The sequence below is a fragment of the Anabrus simplex genome, chromosome 3 (assembly GCF_040414725.1).
Source record: "Anabrus simplex isolate iqAnaSimp1 chromosome 3, ASM4041472v1, whole genome shotgun sequence".
In the NCBI taxonomy this organism is placed as follows: Eukaryota; Metazoa; Arthropoda; class Insecta; order Orthoptera; family Tettigoniidae; genus Anabrus; species Anabrus simplex.
In genome coordinates this window covers 234,392,685-234,416,140 of record NC_090267.1, presented here as the reverse complement: position 1 = coordinate 234,416,140, position 23,456 = coordinate 234,392,685, and the positions used below count along the sequence as shown (strand labels likewise).

The 23,456-nt window shown below is 41.2% G+C and overlaps 1 protein-coding gene across 18 annotated transcripts in view; it reads right to left on the bottom strand.

The window, feature by feature from the left end:
* LOC136866181 (piggyBac transposable element-derived protein 3) overlaps window positions 1-23,456 on the bottom strand; it is a 217,174-nt gene that overhangs the window by 5,451 nt on the left and 188,267 nt on the right. The window contains exon 1 of one of the 18 annotated variants that reach the window (XR_010859508.1): window positions 3,545-3,843. The exons of 16 other annotated variants lie outside the window; for them this stretch is intronic. The gene's annotated coding sequence lies outside the window, so the exon portion shown is untranslated. Of the gene's footprint in view, window positions 1-456; window positions 578-3,544; window positions 3,844-23,456 lie in introns of those variants that run through there. One more of the 18 variants, XR_010859511.1, reaches the window with a different exon arrangement.

The following is a 23,456-nucleotide window of genomic DNA, read 5'->3' as shown; positions in this document are numbered from 1 at the left end:
CTTATATTACTTTGGTTTCTCTATAGAGCTCATTTGGTTTCTACCAGCACCACATCCAGAATATTCTTCCCTCTAATTGGTTCCATCACTTTCTAAATCAGCTCTCCTTCCCACTAACTTATTTGCAATTTGTTGGTCATGCTTCCTGTAGTTCGCATTACCTTCTTAATTGACATTTGGTAAAATGAGATTAAGAACTAAGAAACCATGTTAGGTTTTCGTCCACCCAATCAATGCACATCACTTTACAAGTGAAAAACTATTTAATTAAAAAACATATTAAATATTAGGGACATCGTTCGTCTCTATCTGAGACTTCATCAGCCATAAAATCACGTGGTAGATTAAAAAACTCATTGTTCGGAAACAAATGGAAGAACCCAATGCCTTTTTAAGGGTTATTTGAGAAACGCAAAAGATATAAAATATATATATTCATTATTTACACAAAATGACCTCACTTCTTGCAAAACAATGTCCATTGTTGCTGTCCGGATTTAAAACGGAAGTTCCTCTATGAACTGTTGAGAAAACACTGGAGAACATACACATATTTAATGAAGTAGTTTAACATTTCTTGCAAACAATCTTTCTGCAATGTTAAATATGAACGACCTTACTTGAAAAAGTTGCAAGCATTGTTGGGATCTGGCAGTTTCAGTGTGTTGACTGGGGAGATCGAAATTCTGGCCTCGGAAATAGGATTGGTACAAATTCACATCAAAACATTTAAAAACTTTAACTTGTAAGGAATACTTTCAAATTGAACTATTCTGGTAGAAGAAATCTGAAGCCTTACGAGATCGCCTGTCGTATGGCAAAGATCACCGCTGCATGACCACCATATTTGTGGCTTAAATATTAAGAATATTCCTTTAAAAAAAGGGCAAGGTCTGGAAAGAAAGAGAGATAAAAATTAACGGGTTTAAAACCCTCGGGTGTCTAAGAAATGATATTCCGTCACGAATGTATAACGTAAAAGCTTACCATCAAATTGGATGAAACTTCCTAAAGCTGGTTCACCACTGAGCCTCGCTCTGACTTGCTTCTTGCCACGCTATTGCGCGTGTTATAGTAGTGTTTTCTTTCGCCCGGCGGATGAAGTTCGTAAATTGTACTAAATTAAGATTACCCGGTACAATCACATTCCTTTCCATACCGTTTCCCGCACCGCTGATTATCTTATCAAATAATTTCGAATCAGCGTCAGCGCTACCCTTTCGCGGTCTGTACACTCCAAAGACATCTAGTTGTCTATTATCTTTAGAGATGAGCCTTACACCAAGAATTTCATGTTTGTCATCTTTAACATTTTTGTAGCTTACAAATTCTTCTTTCACCAGAATAAATACTCCTCTTTCTACCATTCCTATCCTATCTCTACGATACACATTTCAGTTCCATGAGAAAATTTCTGCATCCATTATATCATTTCTCAGTCGTGATTCAACTCCTATTACAATATCGGGAAAGTATAAATCTATTAAATTATTTAATTCTATTCCTTTCTTTACAATACTTCTACAGTTCAACACTAATATTTTTATGTCATCCCTACTTGACTTCCTGATCCCTGTACCCTTATCACTGCTCCCTAGACCACCCCATTTCCATGAATGTACCTCACTATAATCCATGTAAACAAATTTCCTAATTTATGCTTGCCACTGCGGTTTAAGTAAAGGCCATCTAAGCGCAGATCACTATCTCCAACCCACCCATGAGGATCTACAAATCTCAATCAATCAATCAATCAATCAATCAATCAATCAATCAATCAATCAATCAATCAATCAATCAATCAATCAATCAATCAATCAATCAATCAATACTGATCTGCATTTAGGGCAGTCGCCCAGGTGGCAGATTCCTTATCTGTTGTTTTCCTAGCCTTTTCGCAAAGAAATTGGAAAATTATTGAACATTTCCCTTGGTAAGTTATTCCAATCCCTAATTCCCCTTCCTATAAATGAATATTTGCCCCAATTTGTCCTCTTGAATTCCAACTTTATCTTCACATTGTGATCTTTCCTACTTTTAAAGACACCACTCAAACTTATTCGTCTACTGATATCCTCCCACGCCATCTCTTCACTGACAGCTCGGAACATACCACTTAATCGAGCAGCTCGTCTCCTTTCTTCCAGTTCTTCCCAGCCCAAACTTTGCAACATTTTTGTAACACTACTCTTTTGTCGGAAATCACCCAGAACAAATCCAGCTGCTTTTCTCACTCCCAGTTTCCCACATATCCACTACATAGTCTCATTTAAATCCCCAATCACCTTCCAGAGAATACCCCTCATTTAAATTCCCAATCACCTTCCAGAGAATACCCCTCCTACACATTATTCCACTGATAAAAATCTCTGCTTCCGTAAACCTCACCTGTGCTGCATTTACCAGATCCCATACATCTCCAATTATGTTGGTACTTATACTGTACCTACTTGCCTTACATTGTTGGTACCAACATGAAACACTACCACCTTCTCCTTTCCCTCTTTCTTCTCTTCTACTTTCCTCAACATCTGCCTAAACCTAATTTCTGGATAACACTCTACCCTGGTTCCCTTTCCTCCATACACTCGCTCCACATGTCTAATAATGGAATTCCTTATGACCAGAGCCTTAACCCTACCCACCTCATTTGATCCCCTCCCCTCCTGGTCATCCCTATCTTTCCTGACGGCTGCAGAATCTATTTCTTCCTCCCTTTTCTCCCTCCCATGACTCTGTTCCACCTGTCTTTTCCTATCCTCTTTCCCACCTTTTCCTTTCCTATTATTCCCACACTTCTCAGCAACAGTTCCCTGTTCCTCACCTTCCCTGTGTTGTTCTATCTGCAGTGACTCATATTTCTCACAGACACCTATCCTGAATTCTGATCCTGAACAGAGCCCTTAGCCTGCGAAGTCCTTCCTCTTAAAACATTACACCACCTGTCTTCTACAATTCCCCAATTTCCTTCCCATCCCCCTTTTACACATACTGCATCCTGTACATGGTTTGAGGGAGGCCTACTGTCCTTGCTGTCTGAGAGAATCCTTATTATCTCCCTCAAACTCTCCAACTCCTCCCTCATCCCCATCTTCCTTAATGCCTGGCCACACCTACAGTTCCTACACTTGCACTCCTTAGTCATTCTTTACGGAATAATGCAAATAAAATTAAAATAACTTATTCTGTGCACAGAAAAAGAATGAAAGGAAAGAAATATTGTCTAGGATAGTACACAAATATCACACGACAATAAGGTAAATAATACACTATTACACTACAACACTACTTAGTCGTACTATAATTTTATCCCACAACATCCTAATAGGATGAAAACTGCCGTTAATTTCTGAATACCGAAAGGAATATAGAAGAATTACACTAAACTGCAGTTAAGCCCATTCTAACTACAACAAAATAATTCTAGTAAAAGAGTTTCTAGGGATACTTCTACTACACAAATATTTCACAAGTTTGTACAAACATGAATAAAAATAATTTATGGGTATTAAAGCTCAAATAGAAGCATGCATGTTTAACTTACACAAATCAATCTTGCCCGTAAATCTGCAGATATTACATTCTTGTAACACAGATCTATCCGGTGATTTCTGGCAGCAAATATGTCTATAACAGAATCATGAAACCCTGGATTCTTCTTACAGCTTTTCAGAAGGTTCTTCTCAATTGAAATTAATGACAGTTTCGATAATCTTTCTTGTGTTTGCGTACTTCTTAAATAAGTTTTTATCCGCTTCATGGCCGAGAATGATCGCTCGACTTCAGTGGTAGCAGGAATAGTCAAAATTAAAGAACAGAGTTTGGTTACTTCAGGTAGTGCCACATTTAATCCTGAACATGTTAAATATTTATAAAGCTCTAGTATGCAGGACTTCTTAAATTCTGTTGATGCATAGAGGGCCGATAACTCGGTTTTGAGTACCAGGACGTTAAAGTAGTTACCATATGATTTAACGAGGGACTCGAATGGCCGAGCAGGAAAAGAGTCTTTGTATGTTTCAAATAAATCAAAATCCAAAAGAGCAAGAAATTCCAACTTTTTCAGTCCGGAAAACCGGTTGGTTATATGTCCAACCATTGTATCAAGCACTTCACAATACAGTCTGCAGTATGATTCCTTTTTGTCGATTTCCACATCACCAATGCGCTGCCTTTTAGCTCTAACTACATTTTCATTTGATGAAACTGATGAATGTTCGTCTGTGCATTGCTTCCAAAACAAATCAAATTTATCACGCTTGTCATTCAGAAATCTCTTGAATTCATCGACCTTAACAGCACAATGTCTTATATCATTAATTTTGTTGCACAAGATTTTTGTTTGTAGCAGTACAGATGAGAATAAATTCAAAAGAAAAATAAATTCAAAATCTAGCAGAGTAGCAAAGAAACCTTTTGAACATATTCTCGTTTCACCATCCCATTCCTCGGTGTTGCTTATGACTGATATGAAGAATTTCATCAGATCCTCTTTCACTTCTGATATTACTTCAACCAATCGATCTGTGTATATCCAGCGGGTCGGGGCACCTGATGGCAAATGGTTAGTAGCAAACGCCTCAAATGCAGCTTTTCTTTTTGAAGATCTCGAGAAAAAAGTTGCGAACCCAGATAGATTTTCAAAAAATACTTTACATTCCTTAATACCTGTAACAGACTGTTTAAGTACTAGGTTTAGATTGTGTGTATAGCAGTGCACAAATAAGGCTGACTGATATTTGGCAAGAATAATCTGTTGAAGACCGTTATGTGCTCCACCCATAACAGAACACCCATCGTACGTTTGAGCGACCAATTTGTCACCAAACTGGAATTCACTGATTAAATTGAAAACATGCCCAGCCAGAGAAGCAGCAGAGCGATCAGAACTCACATCAATGAACCTAATAAATCTCTCCTGAATATCATCATCTGTAACATAACGAAGCACAGAATAAAGCTGGGATGTTTGTGTTAAGTCCGTGGACTCATCTTCTATCAGAGCTACAAATGGTGCTTCTTTGATCTCTTCTTTTATTTTATTTAACAAAACAGCTGAGACTGAATCAATTAAGCCGTTTTGGATATCATGGGAAGTACTAAGAAACGCAGCAGAGGTTTCCAAATAGTTCCGTAATCTTTCATCATAGGTGGCTCTATAATGGAGCAATTCAACAAAACTTCCTCTATTAACTGAGTCGTGGTTTTCAGTATGGCCCCTAAAAGGCAGCTCTTGCTCTGCCAGGAAACAAACAGCATCTATTAGACAACTAACTACATACCTGTTTGCTTTAACTTTTTCGTTATGTTTGTCCCGATTAATTCTGAAGGCAAGTCTCAGGGATTCCTCTATTCTAGTGCTACCGAATTTCAGTAAAGCTATTTTGGAATTAACATGGTCTACAGATTGTTCATGTCGTTTCTTTAATACATAATAACTATTAACATCACAAACTCCCTTTGTTGTCCAAACATTTGTGTCTGTTGAAAATAAAAGGCAAGGCCAGCAATATAAGGAACACGATTTCCTACAGCCACACAACCATGTATCATTTGTGTACCAGGAATCATTAAAACGACGCACTTTGCCTCTTCTTTCTGTTACCATAGCTGGTATACTAGGAGTGGGTCTCCCATTGTCTACGATTTGTTTCTTAGCAGAAAAAGTTCTGCTAGAGAACGAACGTTTTAGTAAGTTCTCAATAACACAGCCGCATTCGTCCTCCGTCATAACTGAATCTCCCTTAAACAACAACAAAGCCGTTGCAGGCACAAGACACGCTCATAACAATCACCACTGAACACTGCAAGCGATTACTCTTAAGTTAGCCTCTCGACTGTGGCAAACACGCGACACGCGAGCCTACTAGTCAGCGTGGCCAGCTCTATGCTGTGTTTCGGAATGCATCGAATGCGCAAGCGCGCCCCGACTGAATTCAAGCTCCTTTCTTCATGTTTGCCTCGGTGAAACGGCAAACAGAGCGTGTAGTAGACATGTCTTCGTCGTTCGACAGGTGCGAATCTTTCGTCAATTAATGTTTTATTTACACGGAAGAGAATTAGACATTATTAAGTAAACAATTTATATGCCGTTATATTATGTAGTCATATTCGTCGATCTTTCGTTTTAGATTGTGTTAGCTGGGCTAACACAGTAAACATAGGCCCGCCGCGCCACGCCTGTTGGGACTCTTTTCTTAGTTTGGTGGCCGTAGCACACATTTTCTACCAGAGGCGACATTATTATTTTATTATTTAGATACAACTTTGATACATTTAGACCATTTCCTGTAATGTTAAATAACAAATTGTATTTACATTAGATTTACATTTACATCATATCGAAGGTTTTCGGCGACGGAAGGATGGGGAAGGGCTAGGATTTGGAAAGTACCGGCCGTGGACTTAATTAAGGTACAGCCCCAGCAATTGACTGGTATGAAAATGAGAAGCCACGAAAAATAAAAACCATCTTCAGGGCTGCCGACGGCGAGATTCAAACGCACCATCTCCCGAATGCAAGCTCACACCTACACGAGCCTAACTAGAGTAGTGGCCTTCGTGTCAGAGGGTCTCGGGTTCAAATTCCGAACGATTCGAGGATTTTAACCACCTTTGGTTAATTTCTCTAGTTCGGGGGCTGGGTGTTTGTGATCGTCTTAATACACATCTTCACTTATAGACACCATATCACACTACCAACTACCACACAAAGACGCAATAATGAACACATCCCTCCACAAAGGTTTCTAGTCGGGAAGGTCATCTGAGCGTAAAACTGGGTCAAATCCCAATCAATCGCCGACTCCAATAAATTGGGGCAAGGGCCAGGAAGTCGAATAATAATAATAATAATAATAATAATAATAATAATAATAATAATAATAATAATAATAATAATAATAATACGACGTTGAAGATGAAGAATCGTGTAGTTACCCACGCAGATCAAATGCACAATTTCACTCTTCGCATTTGTAACTTGGCCTCCATCTTCGGGGCAACGGTTTTTCGCCAGTTACCTGGGAGCTGGAACCAGTGAGCTGGAAATCTCAAGATCTTTGCCACAATGTTTCTGCGCCAGTCGTCAACGAACACGACATAAATATAGTCAGCTCATTAGTTCGCGGCGAGTGTAGTGACTTTTCAGATGGTACGACATGATTTTTCCGGGGATAACGCTTTCGCGCGTAGGGGAATTCGAGAACCGGGAATGGGTTGTTTGTAAGAGATCCACTGTTAGAACATTCCGCAGAGGGAGGGAGCATACTACTGCTCTCAGCTTTATTGTGTTCGGGCGCAACTTGCAAGACCGGGCAAATCGCATACAAAAGAAACACCTCCTTCCCTTCCCTCCCGCGCGATCATCTGTGTTTCGACTTGCCTCCACAACATCGCAGATTCTGTGGCCTGAAGTTCAATATTTATATACATTTTCTAGCATATCTGAATGTTTTGTCTCTGTTATTCACTAAGAGTTCGTCATTCGCTTTCCTCCTTCCTGCGTAATTGTAAAATACAGTTGCTAGATATAAAAAATGCCTGTATATAAAAATACATAAATGACACACTAGTAATGATTGCCATCTGGACAGAAGCATTCGAACAATACATGACGAACAGAAAACAATAAACACTGAAAGAAACCTTGCTCCAAAAACAGTCTGTAAACTTACTAATACATATTATAAGAATGCAGTATCTGTCCGAACATTCGTTTTTGTGGCAATTTTGAGAGGGATGATAAGACGATAGTACACTGACTGACAGAGCAAATGCAACACCAAGAAGGAGTGGTTCGAAAGGGATGAAAGTTGGGGAAAAAACAGAGACGGCACGGACGAATAATTGATGTTTATTTCAAACCGATATGCAGGTTACACAATGCGCACGGCATCGACTCGGTAGGATGTAGGACCACCGCGAGCGGCGATGCACGCAGAAACACGTCGAGGTACAGAGTCAATAAGAGTGCGGATGGTGTCCTGAGGGATGGTTCTCCATTCTCTGTCAACCATTTGCCACAGTTGGTCGTCCGTACGAGGCTGGGGCAGAGTTTGCAAACGGCGTCCAATGAGATCCCACACGTGTTCGATTGGTGAGAGATCCGGAGAGTACGTTGGCCACGGAAGCATCTGTACACCTCTTAGAGCCTGTTGGGAGATGCGAGCAGTGTGTGGGCGGGCATTATCCTGCTGAAACAGAGCATTGGGCAGCCCCTGAAGGTACGGGAGTGCCACCGGCCGCAGCACATGCTGCACGTAGCGGTGGGCATTTAACGTGCCTTGAATACGCACTAGAGGTGACGTGGAATCATACGCAATAGCGCCCCAAACCATGATGCCGCGCTGTCTAGCGGTAGGGCGCTCCACAGTTACTGCCGGATTTGACCTTTCTCCACGCCGACGCCACACTCGTCTGCGGTGACTATCACTGACAGAACAGAAGCGTGACTCATCGGAGAACACGACGTTCCGCCATTCCCTCATCCAAGTCGCTCTAGCCCGGCACCATGCCAGGCGTGCACGTCTATGCTGTGGAGTCAATGGTAGTCTTCTGAGCGGACGCCGGGAGTGCAGGCCTCCTTCAACCAATCGACGGGAAATTGTTCTGGTCGATATTGGAACAGCCAGGGTGTCTTGCACATGCTGAAGAATGGCGGTTGACGTGGCGTGCGGGGCTGCCACCGCTTGGCGGCGGATGCGCCGATCCTCGCGTGCTGACGTCACTCGGGCTGCGCCTGGACCCCTCGCACGTGCCACATGTCCCTGCGCCAACCATCTTCGCCACAGGCGCTGCACCGTGGACACATCCCTATGGGTATCGGCTGCGATTTGACGAAGCGACCAACCTGCCCTTCTCAGTCCGATCACCATACCCCTCGTAAAGTCGTCTGTCTGCTGGAAATGCCTCCGTTGACGGCGGCCTGGCATTCTTAGCTATACACGTGTCCTGTGGCACACGACAACACGTTCTACAATGACTGTCGGCTGAGAAATCACGGTACGAAGTGGGCCATTCGCCAACGCCGTGTCCCATTTATCGTTCGCTACGTGCGCAGCACAGCGGCGCATTTCACATCATGAGCATACCTCAGTGACGTCAGTCTACCCTGCAATTGGCATAAAGTTCTGACCACTCCTTCTTGGTGTTGCATTTGCTCTGTCAGTCAGTGTACATATACTGGATGAAGAGGCGATATCCATCATTTTTTTAAAAAGCTTTATCTGGTCCGAGTGCCTGTATTCGGTTTATTAATAGATTAAATAAACGCAAAAAATCCTAACCAATTTTTCACGAACTTGCGAATATCAAAGCAGACATATGCAAACTATCCCACAGTTTGTTTTTTATCTCTGTCCGTTTAGTAGGAGCTGAGAAATATTCTTCAGAATTCTGAGAAATAACCTTCAGAATACTGCCTCTCAGACAGAAGCGAACACTGAGTCAGCGACTTCCCTCGCTTTTCCTCGTTTTATCGAAGTGGGAGAGAATTGCTATTCAGTACGCACTGGCAGGGCAGGTGAAATGAACGGTGTTGAAATATGACACTCTCTAGAGGCGACGCTTGCCATTTGCGCAAGTCCACATAGCAGTGCTGTGAGTGAGAAGATATTTAGCAAATTTACAAAGACAAAAACACAGTTCAGATCTATGCTTTATGAAAAACTTTGGAAAAACATTTAAACACAAGTTGTTAAGCAAGGCAAGTGCTTTGAGCAAAAACTCAGTTCATTGTGTCTGTACAGAGCTAAGACAGTTATATGAAGAGTCATGTGTTCTCAGGTACGTGCAGGATTTTGGTGTCTATACATAGAATAAATTGTGTAATAGAGTAGTATGATGTGTTAAATACTATTGAATTGATGCGATTTATGTCATCGCTTGAGCGTCGTAGTACATCATTACATGTCCTAAACAATCTCCTGATTTCTGACTTTTGAAAGTTGGCACGTCTGAAAGTTGACAGAAATGTAGTTCGCGCACCGCAGAATGTCAAAATGGGACGGGGAGAGGGGGAACGCGGTAGAAGAATGAAAAATGTTTTTATATTTGACACAATGCTGTATCTTTCACAGAAATAACAGCATATACTATCTGTGTGTGACGAGAAGTCGCGGCAGCTTGTAGGTACGGCACGAATAACGGATACTACAAACATTGCCGTAGTTGTGACAGGCAGTACGAGCTCTTTGAAACAAATGCATGTTCATTACTAAACGCTTCATCATTCAGTAGTTACAGTACATACGTAACTAAAACACAATTGCACTACCACCACAAGAGAAGCTCAGTTCGCAAGACGGAACAGATGTTTATCGTCAGGCCTTGAGATTTGAGATGGCGCATGCGCACCCCTCGCACTCCTTACCCGGCATCCACGCGACTTCTCGTGAGACGACTCAGCGTACTGCCTCTCGGTTCAGAGAGTCCCTGGTTCGATTTGCGGTCGGGTTGGGGATTCTAATCTCTTCTGATTAATCCTTCTGGCTCAGGGATTGGGTGTTTGTGTCTATCCCAACACTCCCCTCCTCATATTCAAACAACACATCACACTACCAACAACCACAGAAACACGCAATAGTGATTACATCCCTTCATATAGAGTTGACGTCAGGAAGGACATCCAGCCATAAAACAGAGACAATTCCACATGTTCGACGCAGTTCGCACCCGCGACCCCATATATGTGGTAAAAGCGGTAAAAGAAGAACAAAAAGAACACATATTTATGAATACTTCGGAGAAAATTCATTAATCCTATTAAATTAAGATAAAAAATAATAACACTCTAGTGCGTTATCTATATAAATAAATGATACTTTTGTCTGTAGCCTACACTTCAAATGTTTGCCTTTACTTCGTTTTCATCCCCGATAAGGTATACATACTAACCTTGAAAGTAAATACAGTTCATGCACACACAGTTGTATTTTTCTTTCTATCAAAAACGAATCATAATAATAATAACATACTTTGTAAACGCACTGCGGAAAGTAATAAAAATGCACTTAATTTTCCTTCCCACTTCTACAGGCTTAGAATTGTCTACTCCTCACCACAGACGAAAAAATGACAAATTGTGTTTGTAAATTCTGTACTTTGGCTCGTTAAACAGACGTCTATCTGCTGTTTCAGTTTACAGGCAAGTTCAGGCGATCAGTGTACTTGCTGCTGTCCTCGGAGGCCCGGTACTCCCAGAAACATAAGAATGGCAAGAGGGCTGGTATAGGGTTAAAAAGGTACACGAATTTCACCTCCATTCGGGGGGGGGGGGGGGCTGAAAATAGCGTCACCATCTTGGAATTAGGTCACGAAATCACATTTTCACGAATATTTGTTGTACCTTCTTCTGAGCTGCTTTCTGCTGACACCTTGAAATTTAAAATATGTTTCAGCCTGATATTGTAAAAGCAGATCACTGGTTATGTCTACTGATGGATTGGATATATACAAATTCTCTTTGAGATACTTGTGGAAGCATTCAGCGCCTTTCGTGGTGTGAGGAGTGTGTAAACTCGTACAAACCCAAAGTACAGGAGGAAAGGAATTATCTTCTGCGACTTAAGTTTCAATTATATACTGTATTCGGAAAAAATTACAACTGTGTCCACTTGCGGTGAAACACTGATCAGGTTCACAAATGTTTCTTCGGTATCTGTCGAAGTCAAATAACGCATCTTAAGCAATTCATTACATTCCCCTTTGCTCTTATACAAGCTTGTCAACCCAAATTTTGCGGTACCAGATTTGCCCCCAGATGAAATTGGCAATAGTGAAGCGTGACGGAAATAAATACAGTACAACTTTTTATGCAACACGTTCAGCTTTACGGTGGCCAGTCATCCGATTTTAGGTCGGGTAGTACGGGTTTCCGGTCTGAATTCCTCCATCCGCTGCCACTTTCCGTCGGATGTTAATTTGTCCTCTTTTCAGTAAGGATTTATTTATACCGCACGCATGTCAATATCGTCAGGAGGGAACTTTCAAATGAATAATGTAACATGCCTGAAAATATCTGTTAGCATTAAATCAAAATATGCTTGCTGATGCTAAATGAGGCCACAGCACTAGTTGCAAACAGAGGATTGTGGCGACATTTAGTAAATTCACAAAGGCTTGCAGACTAAACGCTGAAAGGCATAACGGACTATAATGATGATGTATGTATGCTATCGGTACATAACACGGAAACTACGTGACCGCGAGATGTTCGATTTTCGAAACACAGCTCGATGTAGCATGTTCTCTGTCAAGGCGTAAGTTCATGTAGAAATATTTTATGGACACCATAAAATTCCGGTAATGGCAAGAAAGGGACAAAAAATATCCCATAAAGGTGATGAGTAGGCCTATTTGTTTATCGTATGCAAGTAAAAGATTTTCAGTCTGTCAAACACACTGGTTCAAAACATAATACATAACGCTATAACATACCTGTTAAAAAACACTAATAACCCTCTCCAGCCCAAATTTATTTGACACATGGAAAAGAAAATGCTTGAAAATCCCCTTCAAATAGTTATGAATAAAGTTTCTGCGCAAAAATCCATACAATTTTAGTATAAAATTCCAAATGGAATGTGAAAGAGTTACTTAGGAAATTCACAGGAAACATGAAGGTTAATGATTCCAATTGGAATCATACGCCTGGAGAGGGTTAAACAAATCAAATTAAGCTACATTAACTAAGTCGACACTGGAAGGTCGTCATATGGCGTACATGAGCAATATTTGTAATTGTACATCATGATTAGAGATGTACTGGAGTGCCTGTGGTGTCCCGAGGAAAACGTCTCTTATTTGGTGAGTGATATGTAATTAAAAAGTAAGACCCAACTTTTGTTTAAAATTTCTTTTCCAGTGTAGTTATTCAATCAATTATTTCCCCAATATAGTTTTCAGATCTCATTATTCCTATACAGTTTTGAAATATCGATAAATTAAAAAAGATATTATGGAAAATACTGTCCGACTCCTCGGCTGAATGTTCAGCGTTGAGGCCTTCGGTTCAGTGAGACCTGGGTTCGATTCCCGCCAGGTCAAGGATTTTAATCGCGTCTTCTGGCTGGGGAAGTGAGTGTTTGTGTTTGTCGTAACACTTTCCTCTTCATATTCAGACAACACGCCACACTACCAACCACCACAGAAACACGCAATGGCGATTACATCCCTCTAGGCCTACACAGGGTTGGCGTCAGTAAGGGCATCCGGCCGTAAAACAGGGCCAGATCCACATATTCTACAGTTCGCACCCGTGAACCTACAGGCGTAGGAAAAGCTGTATAAAACGAAGATTATGGAAAATACTGATGAACAAGTATGAATAAGATAACGCCGAGAACAGGTTTTCACGGTGTGGGTAATTAATTCAGTTCTGTTTCCTCATTTTTTAGTGATTTGAAAATGGCCACCCTAAGCTGCCTCTAAGTCTAAAATGATACGTTTGGGAGCAAGTCGATCATTCATTATAGGCCTACAAAGAGTAAAGCCTTGTCCACATCGTTTGATTTACATATTAAAAACAAAATATAACTTTATGATCAATGATCATTTTCACCATAATAAACATGTATGTAGAGTGTACAGTTCCTGAAAAAGAAAACCGTGTACTAGCATAACATTTCTCCATTTGATACAACTATTTCCCCCATATTTCACTAAAACCTGTGAGACTTATATCACATGTTAGGAGTACCATGTTTTCAAATGGAAAATAAAATGTTTCATTCCTATTCGGTACGACATCCACCACAAGGCGTCTTGAAACGAAATAGGATTTTTAGGAAACAATTATTCCACCGTTCGCGATAAATAGCCTGTCTTACACCATTGACATATGACTGTGTGTCATATATGAATTCCTTTCGTTATTGGGAGCGGTTCTGATTAGTTTAAGCGATCTGTGTTCTTTTTTTCTTTTTTGCTAGTGGCTTTATGTCGCACCGACACAGATAGGTCTTATGGCGACAATGGGAGAGGAAAGGGCTAGGACTGGGAAGGACGGAGCCGTGGCCTCAAGTAAGGTACAGCCCCAGCATTTGTCTGGTGTGAAAATTGGAAACCACGGAAAACCATCTTCAGGGCTGCCGACAGTGGGATTCGAACCAACTATCTCCCGGATGCAAGGGTCTGTGTTCTAAGTCTTTACAAGCTTTTCTATTACACACATCACGGACAATGGATTTCTCAATATCACCGTCCACAATCCTACATTGATTATGAGTGTTAATTTTATATAACACAGTATTTATATTTGCGTCTCTATGGACGGAAGCATCATACTTTCCTGAAGTACACCTCCATGAAACGTCACCACTATTCAATACACGGAACTTCCTGTCTTTATAATTGGAGTACACGATGCATTCGTTGCCTTTATTAGTTACCGTTTTCACTAACGAACTCACTTTCTACCAACTGACAGCGTCGTGTAGGAAGATCTGAAGGGTCGATAACCTAAGTGTTGTGCTTTCAATACTTCATTGTTTGTTTGTGGCAACTTCAAAGGAAAACTACTTAACAGAATTTCCCGAAACTCGGTATTCAAGCTCAGGAATAGCCGGGAAGTGCCCTATGCTATACATTATTTGATGAATGATGATGATGATGGTGATAATAATAATAATAATAATAATAATAATAATAATAATAATGACAATGACGTGTGACCTGAGAGGCCTAGTGCAGGTCTTCGAGTTGACACCTGATAGGCGACTTGCGCGTCTGTGAGAATGGGGCCCTACCTATGACGAATCATACTGCTAAAAAAGGCACAAACACCCAGCCCCCGAACCATCCGAGGGAAAAACCGACTCTGGAGGGCAAACAGATAAAAGAAGAAGAAGAAGAAGAAGAAGAAGAAGAAAAATCAGTTTTCAATAGGTGCAGGTGGATAGAATAATGTAGATTGAATATTGCCATATATTATGCCCTTGCAAATGCATTTACATTATTATAATAGTTACATAAATTATACTCGTAGCTAATTTATTACTGAACTGATTGGAATTGTTTATATCCTGTACCGAACTGAGTAGTTCAGACGGTAGAGCGCTGGCTAGTGGTTGGAACGGAGCGGTGCGGAGCGGAGCAGTTGTGACATCACCCGGTTGTACCGAGTAAACTACCGAGTGAATGTACTGTAGCGTCACGTTTAAACACGTTACTGGAATGACAACGTAAAGGTATTTCACCCGTCTATTCAGTGCCCTTTTCTCACAACATAACTGTTTCTCTGAATACAGCAATGTTGATTTCTGTTGCTAAAACCGACCTGCTCATTTCATCCTTGTGATGCCTCTTGATATGATCCCACAAATTTGATGCACTACCACCCGTCGCGTAAATGCAGCCGCAAAATTTTCATTTTGCTGATGTTTATCATCAGTAATTTCAAAGAAATGCCATGCATCAAACGGTCTTCGTGGCATTTGTGGTACAAATTTCTGTAAAAAATTATAAAATTCCTTTAAATATTCTAAAACATGAATACCATTTTAAAATGGGATTAAATATCAAACTAATACCACAATTATTTTCTAATATACTTTGCATTATCTACAAAACACAACAAGCAGAGGAAATATAGACGCAAATTTCATAAGCACAGACTGAATACAGGTACAATACACTTACAAGGAGAGGCCACGACGTTCGGATCATGGACTACCTTCAAACCTTGTACGTATTTAGTAGTCCATTAGGACAACATAATGTGCAAGTAGTAAAGCGTACTACCAAGGCGTTCTCGAGAAAATCGCAAGATAAATTTTCGCGTCGAATATGTACTGGTGCGTTGGGGTCACGAACACGAAACGGCGGTGGTCGAGTAGTTAGCGTTCAAGCTCCGTAATCGCTGGTTCAAGTCCCGCTTCTCGCTTTGTTCAACACTGGTCATTTTCTTTTAAATGCTATTTGTTCGGGGCGTCGACCCGTGTGGATCTTTTGCCCCTACTGGCACCATAGTGTATGAACCTGCGTGTAATTGGAATGGCGGTAGTGTGGAATGTTGTGTGTGAGGAAAGGAAGATTAAGGACGTCACAAACACCCAGTCCCCAGGCCAAGGATATTAATAATTACAATTAAAACTACCTGACCCGGCTGGAAATCGAATCCGGGACCACTGGGTGACATGCGGACGCGTTGCCTCCTACACCGCGAGGCCGGACAACACTTGTCATAGTCTATCATATATATTACACTTCAGGTAATATAATGAAAAAGATGTATTCTATTTGAATGGACTTTTATCGGAGATATATACTGTATATATTATTAATAGGGCTCGGATGTTTAGGAACAGTCATATTTTTTCTTTGTCTCTATTTTCTTGGCTGGTTGGATTTTCGTACAAATCAGGTGATTATAGTCACAATTAAGTGATTTTTATTTGTCATATAAATGCATATTTTGGCTATTTTTTGTCATAAGGTCATATTTTGTGCTATATCCGTAGAAACGTCATATTTCGGCGGTTTGGCGACAACTGTAGCTGTGCAAAGTCATCGTCAACTTTCCGAATGAGAACTAGTATTTACAAAACTCCCTTTCCGTATCAAATCTGTAGTTAATACAAATGGAATACTCTGTCTCTTCTATCAAGATTGCGCAGGAATTGTTTTCCTACAGTTTGTCAGCAAGTCGGACATATATTAAGTCGAACTTTAGAATTATATCGAGTGCAATTACTCGCTTAGAAGCTGCTAGCTTAGAAATACATGCAAGTATTGAAATTGTGAGAAGTGTTGAACTTTCAGCACAACAATCACATGGAATAGCTGGCGTAGGTGTAATATGGAAACTTTAAAATTTGCTTAATCAAAGTGACGGTTTTCGCTGTGTGTGCAAGATAAATGATGTTCTTAGAGAAGAATGTACCAGTGCATTTCAAGATGAGTGCATACTCGACAGCAGAGATTTAATATCATTTAAATGTGCACCAACAGCGTCTTGTGACGTAGAAAGGAGCTTCCCTTCTTAAAGAATGTGTTATGTGATAATCGGAGATCTTTTGCGCCTGATGCTTTGAAGATGAATCTTGTCATACACTTCAACACCACCCGCGGAGAAGAATGAAAAAGTTATACGAATTTGCACTATATGCCGAGTCGTCCTACCATAATGTATCGAAAGACATCTACTTAATTCGTTTTGTGGTGCTCAATTTAAACTTTAACGCATTTGAGCAATATTAATGTAATCAAAACTTAAAAGTTTTAAAATATTTTTTTTAAATAGATTGATTTCTAGTTTTCTTAGTATTTCAAACCACCAATGAAGGGTACAAACATATTTTGACTTTTAAAATGTTGTGTGATCTATAATCTTAGCGAACTTAGTACTTTCTAGGTATGTTTTTTTTTGCTAGGGGCTTTACGTCGCACCGACACAGATAGGTCTTATGGCGACGATGGGATAGGAAAGGCCTAGGAGTTGGAAGGAAGCGGCCGTGGCCTTAATTAAGGTACAGCCCCAGCATTCGCCTGGTGTGATTCTAGGTATGTATTCACGAATGTTTGATAAGTGAATCAAGGACAATGCACTGTGAATAACTGCTAAACGTGTATATTCAGAAAATTAATATGAAAGTAAGAATAAAGAATGTAGTTAACAAATATGTATCAAAGGAATTGACGTTTCGATTTATAACTTATTTTTAAATGGCCATATTTAGATTAATCACTTTCGGGTCATATTTTGTAATTTTTACGTCATATTTCGTCACTTTTGAGGTCATATTTGCTTGCTTATTTGGGCTATTTTAGGTCTTAAACATCCGAGCCTTAATTATTAAGCACTAACGATAAATGAGAATGTATATATTTCATATATTCGCCTTCTTCGTACTTATAAAGCAGTATTTACTACGTCGCTAGCACATCCGTTGCGCTCCACTACTGCAAGCGACCATACATTCAGTACTGTTCCTCCGTCCTCCGCTCGCCCACCGAAAACGCCGATTGGTTTCCAAGCAACAGTTTACTACCGGAGAATACCGGAGGAAGCGCTGCACTCGCACTACCGACTGCAATCATAGGAGCAACTGCTCCGTTCCCAGCTCTAGGATGCAGTATTTTGGCATCTGTCTCTTGGTACAGGTCAGAGTAAAATGTAGCTTCCATGGAAGTTCCAATCTCATCCATGGCTGTGACAATATGGAAGCTGCCGAGGTGTGGATGGTGCTGAATAATGACATTCAGAGCGCGACTAATGCGTCTGAGTATTGTGAAAAATGTTTCTCAGAGGGTCAGTCGAGCTGCAATATCTCTTTCTGGCCCAGTGAGGAAAGCAAAGGCAAACTACCCTACTCCTCATTTTCGCGCCGCCATCGGTTTTCGCGGTTTCCTTATAACCGCATAACGTTTGTGGTACTTTTTGAGGATCCAACCAGCCTCTAGGCTGAAGATATTCACGAATTTAAGTTATTGGTAATAAGTCCATCAGCATCGAGCATCGCTGATATGGAATTATTATTCAATCGCCATGGTAAGGAGCGAACTACCGATGATAGTCGTTGTCGCGATTGTTCTTATAAGATCAGGAAACTACTGAAGATGATCATTGGAATTAGAAGGAAAACGTGAAGACTACTACTACTGAAGGAAACTGAAGGAAACTCTCTCTGACCACAGATGCTCTGGTACCACCGAGCCAGAAACTAAAAATGTGATAGCTTCCACTGTCCTAAGCTCCTTTAACACTTGTCAACAACACTGCACTGAATAGAGACGAGCACAATAGCAACAAAATATTTTGGAACTGCTCCGACTCAGAACTGTTCTTAAAATAAACAATACGCTGAAAAATCCTGTGCCGAAATAAAAGTGTTCCGTATCGCCTGCACTCCAGCGGGATTGGTCTGGCAACATTGTGTTCCGAAATAAGTGTTCCGTATCGCCCGTACTCCAGCGGGATTGGTCTGGCAACATTCTGTTCCGAAATAACAGTGTTCCGTATCGCCTGCACCAGTGGGATTGGTCTGGCAACATTGTGTTCCAAAATAACAGTGTTCCGTATCGCCCGTACTCCAGCGGGATTGGTCTGGCAACATTGTGTTCCGAAATAACAGTGTTCCGTATCCCCCGTGCTCTAGTGGGATTGGTCTGGCAACATTCTGTTCCGAAATAACAGTGTTTCGTATCGCCTGCACCAGCGGGATTGGTCTGGCAACATTCTGTTCCGAAATAACAGTGTTCCGTATCGCCTGCACCAGCGGGATTGGTCTGGCAACATTCTGTTCCGAAATAACAGTGTTTCGTATCGCCTGCACCAGCGGGATTGGTCTGGCAACATTCTGTCCGAAATAACAGTGTTCCGTACCGCCCGTACTCTAGTGGGATTGGTCTGGCAACATTCTGTCCGAAATAACAGTGTTCCGTATCTTCCGCACTCTAGTGGGATTGGTCTGGCAACATTCTGTCCGAAATAACAGTGTTCCGTATCGCCCGTACTCTAGTGGGATTGGTCTGGCAGCGCCCCGGTCCAGACGTCTGCCGTGAGAACCTCGCAAGCACCAGTGGTTGGCTGATTGTTCCGACTCCGGGAGAACGTAGAATACTAGTTCCCTACACGTGTTTCGATGTTCTTTGGGACTACAGTTGTCACTAAGTGAAATGAATAGCAGTGGACACTAAGCGACCACAGAAGGGAACCCGTGAAATATGAATATGTAAGAGGCGCGTGTCTTGTCAGCAATTCGATAGACAGAGAATTCGCTGCAAGTACGTATATCTAGTGTGGCCTTGCAAGTACCCATGACATGACACTGATAAATTATTGATCTTCATTCCTTCTAATTCTCACTGCGTTTAATCACGTGCATCATCAACTGCCACTATTGTTCACCACGCATTATAGCTGTTGGTGCTGTACTATCTACAACAATTCGTAAATCGATGGTGTTAGAAGCTATCCTAACAATGATTTTAAATGTATAAATACCATCAGATGAGGCATAGGCAACTTCGCTCTGAATTCCTGCGATCCTACTCTTATTGCTCCTAGTTCTCTCTGGATAAAGAGGTATCATTTTACCTTGTTTAGACTCAGCTACCATAGAGCGCATCCAATTAAAACAAAGCATGAAACTAGCAATAAGGAAACACGAACACAAGAGTTGTTGATATAGTATTTTCTAATTCCCCCACTTCCTAAACCCAGGACTGTCATTGTGAAACAGTTATTAGGAACACAGTATTTTTTCCGGAACAAGAACAACCGGAAGTGTTCCACAAAAATGAAAAATTTCGCCCATCTCTAGCACTAACCGACTACGGGACTACTGCTTGTTAGTTGAGGTGTGCTCTGTCTCTTCTGGTGTCACTCATCCCTGCTAGATGGCATTACTGTCGCAATTCTAGAAATTAACCCGTCAATGACACGTGACAAATTAATTAAAAATTAGCCACTGATCGCCCTGGAGAGATCCGTTTCTGCCCATCTGATGGAGTAAAACGGAACGTCAAAACTGACACGCAGGTAGGCTATATGGCGTCAAATTAAAATGCCCGCATACCTAGCTGAGTCCATATTATTATTATTATTATTATTATTATTATTATTATTATTATTATTATTATTATTATTATAGGCTATCACTGTTTAATGTTTTTCTGCAAGCCGAAAATAAAGAAAAATAATTAAATGCTTTTTTTTTTTTTTTTTTTTTCAGATCCTGTCAAGCAGACAGGAGTGATTAAGAATTTGCTGAAGAATTTCCAAGGCAGGTGACAATTTCGGCATTGTCTGGTGGGGGTTAGTTGATAGAAGCACGTAAAAATAATTCCTCTCAAAGGAAGTGGATCCTGCTTTTGGAACTACTGTACAAAGGACCAAACAGTATGGTTTTAATGGCTATCGTGAATAGAAATTATTGATTCATTTACTGTGACATTATGCCTTTGCTGGCGGGATGTAGTGTTTACAGTGCACTATGTCTTCTGGTATGGGCTAGAATAAATTTGCTACTTTCATTGATCTGTCTCAGTCTCATCCTTGGCTTTGACAATATGAAAGTGACCGAGGTATGAGCGATGCCAGTAATGCCATTCCTTATGCAGCCAGTCCCTGTTATGAATGGTGTGAAAATATCGCTCATGGGGTCGGTTGGTGCATGCCTTTCGGTGGGCTTGGCAGACTGATATGTAATAGCAACTTCTGTCTCGGTGAGGAAAGCAATGGGAAACTACCTCACTGCTCATTTCCCTAGTATGCCTCTTCAGTAACACCTAGGCTACCTATGACAGCTATTGGTGGAGCTGTAGAGGATCAAACTAGCCTTTGGGCTGAATACCCTACATACACATACTGTGACATTGGAATCAATGATCGAATTTCGGATGGAGGTGTATTGGAAAACACTCGATTCAATCAAAAATTACTGGCTGGATTTCTATATACGCTTGCCACAACCTAGACGACTGTGAAACAGTGCAATCGAACTTCCTCACATATCAGAGGGAGACTAAAACATGTGCTTCAAGCAAATACTTTTTAAAGCGTTTAGGACGAAGGATATTTACTCCAGAACGAAAGGTGCTTTACTATCGACTTTCGAGGGCAAGTAGAACTGTGGAAAACATTTTCGAAATAATGTCAAGATTTAGATTTTTCATGCTGGTATAAACTTACGATTCGATCGCATACTAACAACTGTATTAGCTTGTTGTGTTTTACGCCATTATTTACGTCGTCAGACTATTCTTACTGGTGTTCGGCTGAATAGTCAGGATAGTAGCCTTCGGTTCAGGGGCCCCGGGTTCGATTCCCAGCCGTGTCGGGGATGTTAATGTCCGTTTGTTTGATTCCTCTAGCTCTGATCGTCTTAACACAGATCTTCACTTACACACAATATATATCACACTACAAACCTCCATAGGAACCTGCAACAGTGTATACATCCCTCCACATAGGGTTGGCGCGAGGCAGACATCCGGCTGTAAAAGAGCTTAATCCACATTGTCGCCGACGCCACATAACCGAGAACAATGCTATGAAAGAAGACACTCTTACTGGTCTCCACAATCCAAAAATGAGCAAATCAACGAGGCGGATAAAGAACATGCCGAATGTCTTCCGTGGCACTGGGCACCGGATCACTTCTCCAAACAAGACCAGTAGTTGGGGTCAAATCTGGTGTGTTTAGAAAAGAGTGTAGCACTGCTCTTGGTAACATTAATTTTGATTCTCCACTTTCGAACCCTGGCTTCGAAAGTGGAGGCGAATGGAAGAGAGTAGGTTACCTTGGAGAATAATGGGCTCTGCCGCGAAGGGTAAGAGAAGCGATGGCAGACCAAAGACAACAACAGGATTTTTTTTTTTTTTTTTTTTTTTACAAGTTGCTTTTCGTCGCACCGACACAGATAGGTCTTACGGCGACGACGGGATAGGAAAAGACTAGGCGTGGGAAGGAAGCGGCCGTGCACTTTACTGGGGTACAGCCCCAGCATTTGCCTGGTGTGTAAATGGGAAACCATCTTCAGGCCTGCCGCCAGTGGGGTTCGAACTCACTATCTCTCGAATGCAAGCCTAAAGGTGCGCGCCGCTAACTGCGCGGCAAACTCGGTCGGTACAGCAGACGTCCTGGTTTGTAACAAAAAACCATTGGTCTAATATGTCAGGGGTGTTTAGCAGAAAGCCTCTCGAAGAAAATGAAGAGAGTTTTGTGCCAGCCATTGGCCAACATAGCAACGCATAATATGAGATTTAGAACTGATTTCTTAGGGTCGATTAGCGAGGCGGAGTAGGCTGTTACGTCTAACTGCGTTGAATTCCGAGAGTGACGCCGTGCTTCATGAGATGCATCCAAAGGCAGCAAGTGCTCAGCAGAGGGTTGTGGGTAATGGCACAAGGTTTCTATGGTTTGGTTGGTTATAAAAGGATGTTTCCTCTGGGGACGGGATGCTAGGATTTTAGCATTGACGAAGAACATCTCTCTCTCTTTCTCCTACAAGCATTTTAAGTCAGTAGCTGCAACTGGGAATTAGAAATGTGTGTGTGTGGGGGATGTATAGACAAAAACCTGTGTTCTGTGGTATGTAGTGTGGGGGGGGGGGTTAAGACAACAAAAATAACTACAATATGGTAATTTTTTGATGCTCTTTGAGCGAATTTCGACAGAGAAGTAAAGATTGACAGTTTACTAACTTAACTATGGTAATAATGTTTTTTTTTTCAGATTTTGATTCAATATTATACATAGTTCAAAAAATTAGGAAAGCATGTTTTGTAACGTCAGGTATGTGAACGTTAATTTGGTAGATGGGGTTCCAATGGTCGTACAGCATACCTTGGAACCTTAGCTACTCAGAGTATGTCAAACCGAAGTTATGCTCCATCTGTAGGCGTAGCCATGCATTGAACTGTCAGGTGACCCCTCAAAACAAAGTGAATAGCGGTGCGTCAGTGTGTCGTTGTGAGGTACACAGACTAAGTCATTTTAGCACGTTGTATG